We start from the raw sequence: 13238 nt of genomic DNA on the forward strand, positions 1-13238 counted from the left end.
GGCCGAGTCATACCAAAGACTATAAAAATGGGGACCCATTACATCCCTCTACTCCAGTGTTTTTCAACCTTTTTTGAGCCAAGGCACATTTTTTGCGTTGAAAAAATGCAGAGGCACACCACCAGCAGAAATCATTAAAAATACGAAACTCAGTTGACAGTAAAAAGTCGTTGTCGCGATTGTTGGATATGACTTTAAAGCATAACCAAGCATGCATCACTATAGCTCTTGTCTCAAAGTAGGTGTACTGTCACATCACACCCTGACTTATTTGGACTTTTTTGCCGTTTTCCTGTGTGTAGTGTTTTACTTCTTGTCTTGCGCTCCTATTTTGGTGGCTTTTTCTCTTTTTTTTGGTGTTTTCCTGTAGCAGTTTCATGTCTTCCTTTGAGCGATATTTCCCGCATCTACTTTGTTTTAGCAATCAAGAATATTTTAGTTGTCTTTATCCGTCTTCGTGGGGACATTGTTGATTGTCATGTCATGTTCGGATGTACATTGTGGACGCCATCTTTGCGCCACAGTAAGTCTTTGCTGTCCTCCAGCATTCTGTTTTTGTTGACTTTGTAGCCAGTTCAGTTTTAGTTTCGTTATGCACAGCCTTCCCTAAGCTTCAATGCCTTTTCTTAGGGGCACTTACCTTTTGTTTATTTTGGGTTTAAGCTTGAGATACCTTTTTACCTGCACGCTGCCTCACGCTGTTTCCGACATCTACAAAGCAATTAGCTACCTGCTGCCACCTACTGATATGGAGTATTACACGGTTAATCTACCGAGCTCTAGACATTAACACTATCTGTGTTAACCCTGTGATGAGGTGGCGGCTTGTCCAGGGTGTACCCCGCCTTCCGCCCGAATGCAGCTGAGATAGGCTCCAGCACTTAGAAATGAGATAATCTCCCACGGCACACCAGACTGGCGGCACAGTGGTTGAAAAACACTGCTCTACTCTGGTTGGAATTGGGGATTGAATCACCAAAAATGATTCCCGGGCGCGGCCACCGCTGCTGCTCACTGCTCCCCTCACCTCCCAGGGGGTGAACAAGGGGATGGGGACAAATGTCACCACACCTAGTGTGTGTGTGACAATCATTGGTGCTTTAACTTTAACTGTACTACCTTATATGGGGCTAAGTGCCCCACCCCCTGGTGCTATTACATGGTAAAAATCGCTATTTGGCCCGCGGACCATTGGGACTAGAGATGTCGGCAGGCCGATATTATCGGCCGATATATGCGTTAAAATGTAGTATCGGAAATTATCGGTATTGTTTTTTTTATTATCGGTATCGTTTTTAAAAAAAAATTTTTTTTTTTTTTTTAAAAAATTAAATCAACATAAAAACCACAAGACACACTTACAATTAGTGCACCAACCCAAAAAACCTCCCTCCCCCATTTACACTCATTCACACAAAAGGGTTGTTTCTTTCTGTTATTAATATTCTGGTAGGTTCCTACATTATACATCAATATATATCAATACAGTCTGCAAGGGATACAGTCCGTAAGCACACATGATTGTGCGTGCTGCTGCTCCACTAATAGTACTAACCTTTAACAGTTAATTTGACTCATTTTCATTCATTACTAGTTTCTATGTAACTGTTTTTATATTGTTGTACTTTCTTTTTTATTCAAGAAAATGTTTTTAATTTATTTATCTTATTTTACTAATTTTTTTCAAAAGTACCTTATCTTCACCATACCTGGTTGTCCAAATTAGGCATAATAATGTGTTAATTCCACGACTGCATATATCGGTTGATATCGGTATCGGTAATTAAAGAGTTGGACAATATCGGAATATGGGATATCGGCAAAAAGCCATTATCGGACATCCCTAATTGGCACATTTTCACTTTGGTCCTTGGAGGCAAAATGTTTGGGCAACCCTTGTGTGGACAGCCTTGGCGCCACTATAGACAGCCATTTTAAATTTGACAAACAAGTCAATGGCGTTTTAAAATCGTGTTTTTTATCATCTTCGTCTTTTAGTAAAGGTAAAACCATTTTTATCTTTTAACCTTTTTGAACAAGTGGTGCATGCTTTTATTTCAAGTTGCCTGGACTACCGCAATGCACTTCATGCTGGCGTTAGCCAAAAAGCTCTCTCCAGGTTGCAGTTAGTCCAGAACGCGGCAGCACGACTTTTAACAGGGGCCAGGAAGCGCCAGCATATACCGTCATTTCCGGACTATAAGCCGCTACTTTTCCCCTCGTTCTGGTCCCTGCGGCTTATACAAGGGTGCGGCTTATATACGGCCTGTTCTTCTCCGACACCGACGAAGAGGATTTCGGTGGTTTTAGTACACAGGAGGAAGACGATGACGCAATGATTAAAGACTGACTTTTCATATACCGGTAGGCTGGTTATTTTGATAACGTACAGGCGAGCACTTTGTATTACTTTGCACCGTTGTATTATTTGTACTCTGCACAAATGCTGTTCGCCATGTCAAAGATGTGAAAGTTTGATTGAATGATTGAAAGATTTATAGTTAATAAATGGGACGCTTTGCGTTCCCAAACAGTCATCTCTGTCCCGACAATCCCCTCCGTGGTAGCAGGAACCCCTATATACTACGGCAGGGGTCACCAACGCGGTGCCCGCGGGCACCAGGTAGCCCGTAAGGACCAGATGAGTAGCCCGCTGGCCTGTTCTAAAAATAGCTCAAATAGCAGCACTTACCAGTGAGCTGCCTCTATTTTTTTAATTTTATTTATTTACTAGCAAGCTGGCCTCGCTGTGCTCGACATTTTTAATTCTAAGAGAGACAAAACTCAAATAGAATTTGAAAATCCAAGAAAATATTTGAAAGACTTGGTCTTCACTTGTTTAAATAAATTCTTTTTTTTTTTTTACTTTGCTTCTTATAACTTTCAGAAAGACAATTTTTGAGAAAAAATACAACCTTAAAAATGATTTTAGGATTTTTAAACACATATACCTTTTTACCTTTTAAATTCCTTCCTCTTCTTTCCTGACAATTTAAATCAATGTTCAAGTCATTTTTTTTTTTTATTGTAAAGAATAATAAATACATTTTAATTTAATTCTTCATTTTAGCTTCTGTTTTTTCGACGAAGAATATTTGTGAAATATTTCTTCAAACTTATCATGATTAAAATGCAAAAAAAATATTCTGGCAAATCTAGAAAAATCTGTAGAATCAAATTTAAATCTTATTTTAAAGTCTTTTGAATTTCTTTTAAAATTTTTGTTCTGAAAAATCTAGAAGAAATAATGATTTGTCTTTGTTAGAAATATAGCTTGGTCCAATTTGTTATATATTCTAACAAAGTGCAGATTGGATTTTAACCTATTTAAAACATGTCATCCAAATTCTAAAATTAATCTTAATCAGGAAAAATTACTAATGATGTTCCATGAATTCTTTTTTTAATTTTTTCAAAAAGATTCGAATTAGCTAGTTTTTCTATTCTTTTTTTTCGGTTGAATTTTGAATTTTAAAGAGTCGAAATTGAAGATAAACTATGTTTCAAAATGTAATTGTCATTTTTTTTCGTGTTTTCTCCTCTTTTAAACTGTTCAATTAAGTGTAAATATCATTAATTATTAATAATAACATAGAGTTAAAGGTAAATTGAGCAAATTGGCTATTTCTGGCAATTTATTTAAGTGTGTATCAAACTGGATGCCCTTCGCATTAATCAGTACCCGAGAAGTAGCTCTTGCTTTCAAAAAGGTTGGTGACCCCTGTACTACGGTAATTACACATCAAAACCCTGCGGCTTATAGTCAGGTGCGGCTTATAGTCCGGAAATTACGGTAACCCCAATTCTTCGGAGTTTGCACTGGCTCCCTGTTCATTTTAGAATTGATTTTAAAACCTTGCAGTTTGTTTTTAAAGCTTTACGTGGACTGGCACCTCAGTATATCTCGGACCTCATCCAAATGTACACTCCCGCGCGCGCTCTGATGTCCAGAGAGCCAGCTCCAGCTCGTGGTGCCCAGGACGAGACTTAAAACCAGGGGAGACAGGGGCCTTCTCTGTGGTCGGCCCTAAGCTCTGGAACGCTCCATGTTCAAACTGCTTCCACAGTGGACTGTTTTAAGTCTCGTCTTAAGACCCACTTTTATTCTTTGGCTTTTAACACTACGTGAGTTGTGTGGTCTTCTGTCCTCTGTGTTTTTTTTAATAAATTTTGATGTCTATTTTACTGTTTTAATTGGTTTTACCTAGGGATGTCCGATAATGGCTTTTTGCCGATATGCCGATATTGTCCAACTCTTTAATTACCGATACCGATATCAACCGATACCGATATCAACCGATATATACAGTCGTGGAATTAACACATCATTATGCCTAATTTGGACAACCAGGTATGGTGAAGATAAGGTACTTTTTAAAAAAATGAATCAAATAAAATAAGATAAATAAATTCAAAACATTTTCTTGAATAAAAAAGAAAGTAAAACAATATAAAAACAGTTACATAGGAACTAGTAATGAATGAAAATTTGTAAAATTAACTGTTAAAGGTTAGTACTATTAGTGGAGCAGCAGCACGCACAATCATGTGTGCTTACGGACTGTATCCCTTGCAGACTGTATTGATATATATTGATATATAATGTAGGAAGCAGAATATTAATAATAGAAAGAAACAACCCTTTTGTGTGAATGAGTGTGAATGAGTGTAAATGGTGTGGGTTGGTGCACTAATTGTAAGTGTATCTTGTGTTTTTTATGTGGATTTAATTAAAAAAAACAAAAACAAAAAAAAACAAAACGATACTGATAATTAAAAAAATGATACCGATAATTTCCGATATTACATTTTAACGCATTTATCGGCCGATAATATCGGCAGACCGATATTATCGGACATCTCTAGTTTTACCCTTTAAAATCGTTTTTAATCATATTTATTTTTTATATTGTTTTTGTATTGGTTTTCTATTCATTTATTCTTTGTTTTTATTCAGTCATTGGTGCAGCATAATATTGTTTTTAACATGGCTGTGCAGCACTTTGGAGACATTCTTGTGTAAATGTGCTATATAAATAAAGTGGATTGGATTGTAGATAATCATTTTTTGCTTTTAAAACCCATCCCGAGTCTGCACACAAACAACTTCAAATAAAACCCCCTCAGCAGACACAATGCCCAGGGCGTAGCTAATAGATGTTTATCAACGTTTCTGGATGAGTTTTCCTGGTTTTTCCTTAAATGCATTCTGCGAAATTAAACAACGTCGCCTGGTGTGAACTCTGCTTCATCCCCCCTCCGGACAAACTCCTCACCAGTCTCCAGTCACGGGGCAGTCGTGGTGCTCTGTGAGCCACAGCAGATACCGCCAAGGGTCAGTGCGGGTGTCAACGGGGGCACGGCAGGCGGCAGGTGAGCAGGAGGGGACCATTAAATTACAGAAACAAACGACAAGGAGACGCTGCACGAGTCAACGTTGACATAGTCCCACAGGGGCAGATATGACCCCTCATTCCACATCCACACTGACCAACCCAACACACACGGACAGCTGAGGGCGTCTACAACAACAACCAGTGGAGCTACTAGAAATACCAGAGCGGGAGACGGGGCCGACCAACTGAAAGGCGAAACCAACACACGAGACATAGTGAAGATTCCAGCAGCTAGATGTTAAAAGAATTATAAAGTAACGCATTTTTCCGATTATAGGCCACACCCACTAAATTTGGGGATTTTTTTTCCCCCCACATATAATAGCCACACTGCGCTTACACTGGCGGTAGCCGTATAAAACAACTTTAACACTGTTACGTTACAAATATGCGCCACACTGTGAACCCACAGCAAAAAAGAATGAAAAACACATTTCTGGAGAACATCCCACCGTAACACAACATAAACACAACACAACCAATACCCAGAATCCCATGCAGCCCTAACTCTTCCGGTCTAGATTATACACCCCCGCTACCACCGTGCGTCGGTTGAGCGGAAGAGTTAGTGCTGCATGGGATTCTGGGTATTTGTTGTGTTACAGTGCAGATGTTCTCCAGAAATGTGTTTGTCATTCTTTTCTGGTGTGGGTTCAAAGTGTGGCGCATATTTGTAACGTAACAGTGTTAAAGTTTGTTTTATAATAGCCACATTGCACTTATATATAAGCCACATATTACATGTTTTATATCCACACAGAAAGATTATACAAATATTTACATACCTTAATTGTTTCCAAATGGTGCCTGTAACACGGCAGTAAAACGGCTGATCAACAAAACAGAAGTTATCGTCATGGTAAAGCGGAAAAGCTAGCTCTCCAATCTGTCAGGGTTGTCCCTGACAGTTTGGTCAAGTTTTAGTTTTCCTCTGCTATGTCCTTGTTTCCTGTCTTTGGTTCCTGTAAGCACTCTTATTTTGATTCAGTTTCCTGTTTGTTCCCTGAGTGCTTTGTCCCCTCAGCTGTGGCTGATTGGCACCTGGCCACACCTGGTGCCAGTTAGCCAGCTGCTATTTAAACCTGCCCTGCCCTCCAGTCACTGCTGGATTATTGTCATTAAGACTTGTAGCTCCTACCTGTTACTTGCCTCTGTTCCTGTATGCCGTGGAGTCTTTTTGTTCCTAGCTCCTGTTTGCTGGATCCTGTTTCCCGTTTTCCAGTTTGGCGTTCCTGGGGCCGTACTTATCAAGCTTCTCAGAATTACTCTTAAGAAGTCTGCTAAGAGTTGACTTAAGAGTAAATAAATTCTTGGCTGAAAGCTGCACTTAAAAGTTAGTTATCAAGCGTCTTACTCACACTTTCAGCGAAGTGTAGGACTGAATCTTAAGTGTCACACTCAGAGCTGAATTACGACATTACTATGTGCCGTAAACGGAATTTTAGGTGACGTCATTTCTGTGTCCATAGAAATGACCAATCACGGAAGGGAATCCGTTGTCTAAGAATAAAGAAATATCTTGGAAATATTTAAGTGGACAATGGGAGTGTATATTTTGACAATAAACAACAAAATAATACAAAACAAACTAGTCCCCGCCGGCACTCACGCTACCGCTCCCTCTCTTCTGTCGCCCACACACTCACTGACGTCACTCACCTCACGGCCACACACATACGCTACTGTCATAACATTTTCTTTCCAATTCATTAATTAGGCAACTAATTTGAAACTGGTGTGGGTGGCTCTATATATACTAGCCCACTGCAGACACATGCAGAAATCAACATGGAATCGAAAAGTATTAAATCTGTGACAAAAATAATACCCGCTCTGTCTAAACGATACCGTTTGATCAGCTGCTCGTCATCAAACTGAATGTTCGCGCACGTCTCTCTCGCCTCAGTGCCATCCCCTGCTGGCAACTCCTAACCACTTAAGACACCTCTGAAGGTCTCTTAAATATCGTGGAGAGTAGGAGTGATTCTTACACTTAAGAACGTTGATAAAAAGCTTTTATTCTTAAGTTTGAGAGTAGGACTAAATTTCGCAAATTCTCAGGACTTAAGTGTAAAATGGCACTCTAAGAAGCTTGATAAGTACGGCCCCTGGTTTGTGTCTTTTCTTCATTTTTACTTTTGGACATTAAATAATGTTTTCTTGTACCAAGCCTGCCGCCATCTCTGCATCTTGGGGTTCGTCACCAACAAACTTTGACACAATAATCCAGCAGTGACTGGAGGGCAGGGCAGGTTTAAATAGCAGCTGGCTAACTGGCACCAGGTGTGGCCAGGTGCCAATCAGCCACAGCTGAGGGGACAAAGCACTCAGGGAACAAACAGGAAACTGAATCAAAAAAAGAGTGCTTACAGGAAACAAAGACATAGCAGAGGAAAACTAAAACTTGACCAAACTGTCAGGGACAACCCTGACACAATCAGCTAAACAGACTCAATAACTTTGCGGTGACGTTTCGGTGAATTTTCTGAGGAATTTGTGAGACTGAAACAATACAAAAAGAATGCCATTGTAAGTTAATAATACTAACACAGACACTCGTAAACCAGTTAGCATATAAGCTAATGCTAACGACACAGGCTTGATTACAAAACACTCCTACAGACATCACACATAGGATGGTCTAGTAACTAATTAGTAAGTAAGAATTGTTTTAGTTACATTGTAAAACTTACAGACTTTGCTTGGAGTGATGAATAAAGAATCCATACGAGTAAAAACGCTATGGACGGCTAAAAGACTGAATGACGATCCTACTTCCAGTAACAAGGAATAAATGGAAAGCCACTGCAGCATTTGCAGTGGGCAAAGTCGTCCAAAAGATGGCACCATAGCACGAACAATCACATACCATAACAGTGTGTTTGCTTGCTTTTTAAAAAACTATTGCATTATGGCGGCTAGCGAAGAAAAATCCATAAATTAGCCGCATACATACATATATATATGTATATGTATATATATTAGGGCTGCAACTAACGATTAATTTGATAATCGATTAATCTGTCCATTATTACTTCGATTAATAATCGGATAAAAGAAACAAACTACATTTCTATCCTTTCCAGTATTTTATTGAAAAAAACCCAGCATACTGGCACCATGTTGTGGACATTGGGAGTGCAGCATACACCAATAATAACACAGAAATGTAACTCATCAGAACTGAATCAGATATTGTACACGTTTCTGTTGTGAATAATAAAGGATTCATTTTAGGCTGCCTCTGAATAATAGCATGAAATATTCCAGCACCTTCATAACGTTTAGTTATACTAAAGCGTCACTCAAATCTAAATATATTTATATAGCTTTATCGGCCCGGCTACATTGATCCATTATGAAACCAACCTGAGATATTTCTGTCCGTTACGTTTATTTCCAAATTGGTAACCGTGCGTTTTCTCTCTCAAAACGGAGTCAAATGTGCCGGAGACACATTATCAGCCCCGCGTTGCAACAAAGGCATAACTTTAAAGTTACTCACAAAAAAGCTGAACTCATGAATGCTTGTTGCCACTATGGACTTAAAAAGTTACATACTGTGAGTTCTTCCCTTCATCCATGGCTACAACATGTTTCCTTTTCAGGTGCTCCTGAAGCAATGTTGTACTTCCGTGCCATTTTGCAGGAAACGCTCTTCTTCGAAGTCTTTAAAGTGAAGTGTTCCCACACTTTTGACCACTTAGGTCGTACACTTTTCTCCATTGAAGCAATAACCTCAAGATGTTTCTCCGCTAAACTATCGGTGGTGTTTTCCTGCGCCATTTTTTGAATTTTTCCAGCAAAGGAGACGCCGTGGTCACGTGAGCTGCACATGACCACATCATTGGCTAGTTTACGCCAACTCATGAGACGTAGCCTCAGCGCCGCCCTGGCGCTGTTTTGTACTGTTTTTGTACTTATTTTGATTATTGTTTCTCAGCTGTTTGTAAATGTTGCAGTTTATAAATAAAGGTTTATAAAACAAAAAAAAACAACAACAAAAAAATAACAAAAAAAAAAAATAACAAAAAAAAAATTGGCCTCCGCGCATGCGCATAGCATAGTTCCAACGAATCGATGACTAAATTAATCGCCAACTATTTTGGTAATCGATTTTAATCGATTTAATCGATTAGTTGTTGCAGCCCTAATATATATATATATATATATATATATATATATATATATATATATATATATATACCGGTATATATATATTTATATATATGTATATTCATATATTCATATATATATATATATATATATATATATATATATATATATATATATATATATATATATATATATATATATATATATATATATATATATGTGGGAAAAAATCACAAGACTATTTCATCTCTACAGGCCTGTTTCATGAGGGATTTCCTCAATCCTCAGGAGAAAAATCTCCTGAGGATTGAGGAAATCCCTCATGAAACAGGCCTGTAGAGATGAAATAGTCTTGTGATTTTTTCCCACACATACATATTACGCTCTACCACGGTATCGAGCACTATTTTTTGGATAATCTAATTAAGACATATATATATATATATATATATATATATATATATATATATATATATATATATATATATATATATATATATATATATATATATATATATATATATATATATGTATAAAGTTGATTTGATTTGATTATATATACACACACACACACACAATGGGGTGCACTTTTTTTTAAATTTACATCCGAATCGCAATTCTCCTTCATTCTGATTTTAAATCGATTCATAATTTTCAGAAATCAATTTAAAAAAAATATATATATATATATTTTTGGTTTTGTTTTATTTCTTATTCTTTCATTTATTTATTCGTGACCTCGTAAAGTAATTTTTGGCGCTACCAGGGATGTGTTGATGTAAAAATGTCACATCACTGTTATTGTGACCAAAACCTTATAGTTATTATTATCATTGTGGTATTGTTGAACATGCTCAAAGAGTACTAATACACACACTGAAATCTTTGGACTAATTATTTTTGGTGAATAACTCAAATAAACACCCACTTTTTTTTTGTTGCATGTCTTATGTTTCTTACGCCTCACTGATTGTGTTCTATCTTGGTATTGTAACGGCTAAGCTTTATTGTTTTAAATATTGGTTTGTACTGTAGCAGCTGAAGATTTATTTCAATGAAAAGTACGTTACATATTAAATCTATTGCTATTATTTCTGACGGGTGTTGTCGTGTCCTACTCTGTTCAGCTGTCTTTGAACACCTCCGGTCTGGTATTTACCCCGTGTAGATGGATCACTCTGCTCTAAGAGAGCACAGCTTGTGTGTTCAACATGCACAACTGAACATCTTAGTTACTCAGACAGTTGTGTGTTTGTGTGAGTTTAGATCGGGGTAAGTGGTTTCCTAGTGGGGAAAGATGTTAATGTCTCCTGTTTTCATGTTGGCATTTAAGCTAGCGAGCGTTATTTGAACGTGAGCGCTCCCTCGGCAGCCGCTCATCTGCAGATTTAAGCACCCTTTTGCAAAAGGTGAATCCTGGAGAAAGTGTCCGACAACGGACCACTGGAGGGGCCTGGTTTGGATGCTGAGACCTCCTCATTGTAGCGCTCTTTAAAGCCACCTTACAAAAATACACCTTTGCTTCAGCGAGCGGGCACTCCTCTGGGCAGTAACACAACCCGGCCGCACAGTTGCCCATAAAGCCACTAAACCAACAGAGCCCGGCAACAAATCACACAAGACTAAAGACAAAGCCGGAATTCTCAGCCATCATCAGAGAAACTGAAGACCGGGGGTTGGAAGACTTGTGAGTAAAAACATCCAATCTTTCAAACTCGTGACTGAGAGATGGCTCAGGGGCACGCATCAAAATCAACAATTTTCCATCTGCATCTTGTTAATATAGTTCACCCGACTTCACCTTGTTCTCTGCAGGTTCCACTTCTCCTGCAGCCCGTTTAGGCAGCAGACTAGTTGGGTGGACTTTGCTTCAAGACGTAAGCGGCTTCATAAACATAAATATTCATTTAGCAGCGCTTCTTTCCATTCTATTACTCGTGGCGAGCTGCCACAAATGAACCAATTAGGGCCGCCACAGATAATTGTTTCAAGTTTTAGACTTGGACTTCCTTTTTATTGTCATTCAAATTTGAACTTTACAGTACAGATAAGAACACAATTTCGTTGCATTAGCTCATGGTAGAGCAGGATTTTGGCGTTAAAGGAAACACCTGGCAATCATGTTCCACCTGGCAATCATGTTTTACCTGGCAATCATGTTCCACATGGCAACCATGTTTCACCTGGCAATCATGTTCCACCTGGCAACCATGTTCCACCTGGCAATCATGTTCCACCTGGCAATCATGTTCCACCTGCCAACCATGTTCCACCTGGAAACCATGTTCCACCTGGCAACAATGTTCCACCTGGCAACCATGTTCCACCTGACAACCATGTTCCACCTGGCAATCATGTTTTACCTGGCAATCATGTTCCACATGGCAACCATGTTTCACCTGACAATCATGTTCCACCTGGCAATCATGTTCCACATGGCAATCATGTTTTACCTGGCAATCATGTTCCACATGGCAACCATGTTTCACCTGGCAATCATGTTCCACCTGGCAATCATGTTCCACATGGCAATCATGTTCCACCTGGTTATCATGTTCCACCTCACAATCATGTTCCACCTGGTTATCATGTTCCACCTCACAATCATGTTCCACCTGGTTATCATGTTCCACCTCACAATCATGTTCCACCTCACAATCATGTTCCACCTGGTTATCATGTTCCACCTGGTTATCATGTTCCACCTGGTTATCATGTTCCACCTCACAATCATGTTCCACCTGGTTATCATGTTCCACCTCACAATCATGTTCCACCTCACAATCATGTTCCACCTGGTTATCATGTTCCACCTGGTTATCATGTTCCACCTCACAATCATGTTCCACCTGGTTATCATGTTCCACCTCACAATCATGTTCCACCTCACAATCATGTTCCACCTGGTTATCATGTTCCACCTCACAATCATGTTCCACCTCACAATCATGTTCCACCTGGTTATCATGTTCCACCTCACAATCATGTTCCACCTGGTTATCATGTTCCACCTGGCAATCATGTTCCACCTGGCAATCATGTTCCACCTGGTTAATTGATCTCTACCATGAATTATCAAACAGGAACGTAATTTCTTGGCTTTTTTTATTCATGATTGTAGTGTTTTTTTGATAAATGTTGATGATTTGGCAATATAATACATATGTTAATTGATCTCTACCATGAATTGTCATACAGGAACGTCATTTCTTGGCTTTTTTGATTGATTGTAGTGTTTTTTTTGATAAATGTTGATGATTTGCCAAAAGAATACGTATGTTAATTGATCTCTACCATGAACTGTCAAACAGGAACGTAATTTCTTGGCTTTTTTGATCCATGATTGTAGTGGTTTTTATGATAAATGTTGATGATTTGGCAATAGAATACGTATGTTAATTGATCTCTACCATGAATTGACAAGCAGGAACGTCATTTCTTGGCTTTTTTGATTGATTGTAGTGGTTTTTTTGATAAATGTTGATGATTTGGCAATATAATACATATGTTAATTGATCTCTACCATGAATTATCAAGCAGGAATGTCATTTCTTGGCTTTTTTGATCCATGATTGTAGTGGTTTTCATGATAAATGTTGATGATTTGGCAACAGAATACGTATGTTTGTGACACCAGGCAGGCATGATGAAGTCACAACCTTGTTGGTCACTGAACTACACACTACAGGAGGTCAAACATTCCAAAGTGTGGACATATATTGTGGT

General features: G+C 38.6%; 1 protein-coding gene across 1 annotated transcript in view; it reads right to left on the bottom strand.

Annotated features, from left to right (window-relative positions):
* The window catches only part of xpo4 (exportin 4), a 110663-nt gene that overhangs the window by 62115 nt on the left and 35310 nt on the right, over positions 1-13238 (bottom strand). The window lies entirely within an intron of this gene.

Source organism: Entelurus aequoreus, linkage group LG13 (assembly GCF_033978785.1).
Source record: "Entelurus aequoreus isolate RoL-2023_Sb linkage group LG13, RoL_Eaeq_v1.1, whole genome shotgun sequence".
Lineage (NCBI taxonomy): Eukaryota > Metazoa > Chordata > Actinopteri > Syngnathiformes > Syngnathidae > Entelurus > Entelurus aequoreus.